The sequence below is a fragment of the Penaeus monodon genome, chromosome 30 (assembly GCF_015228065.2).
Source record: "Penaeus monodon isolate SGIC_2016 chromosome 30, NSTDA_Pmon_1, whole genome shotgun sequence".
NCBI classification, from domain to species: domain Eukaryota; kingdom Metazoa; phylum Arthropoda; class Malacostraca; order Decapoda; family Penaeidae; genus Penaeus; species Penaeus monodon.
The window spans coordinates 19,833,661-19,834,313 of record NC_051415.1 but is presented as its reverse complement, the minus strand read 5'-3'; the positions used below and the strand labels follow the sequence as shown (position 1 = coordinate 19,834,313).

The 653-nt window shown below is 42.3% G+C and overlaps 1 pseudogene; it reads right to left on the bottom strand.

The window, feature by feature from the left end:
- LOC119592375 overlaps nt 1-355 on the bottom strand; it is a 1,160-nt pseudogene extending 805 nt beyond the window's left edge.
- Nucleotides 356-653: the final 298 nt, after the last annotated feature.

The following is a 653-nucleotide window of genomic DNA, read 5'->3' as shown; positions in this document are numbered from 1 at the left end:
AAAATCTTGCGGCTTCCTTCTTGTCTTGTTACTGGCTGAACGTAGTGAAGTGCGTGAATTTCTTGCTTCACTTCTATCATGTTACCCCAATTCCCTTCCACATACTGCATGCTTTGCTCCACATTTGTAATCCTGCAATGGGTGTCATCTATCCACTGTTCCTGGTCTTTCTCAAATTCACTGACTTCATCACGGATCTCATTCACTTCCTGGCGAATCTCCTTCACCTGCTTCATTCATCTCTTTTAATATGGCATGTCATTGCATTTATCTGCCCATGCACTTGTTCTTCTCTTACAGTTCTAACTTCTCTCACTGCTACACTTACTTCTCCTACCTTCTGGATAGCCGCCATGATATCTGCGAGCGAAAATTACTCACCTTCACACACAAGTTAACTATATTTTTCAATAATAGATGTGGATCGCACTCCTGACACCAATTACTGCAAATTCTTAGAGAAAAAGATAGCACTACTCTATTTTCCTTTATTCTCCAGTTAAGTCATACAACACCGAAAACAGTCAGCCAGAACTCCACATGCGTGCAGTCGCCTGTATCATTCAATCCTCTCAAATTTTACCCCTTTCACACCTTTTTCTCCTGCCCAAAACTGCTGCACATCGCGAAGCGCAAACGGCGTTCACAACAAA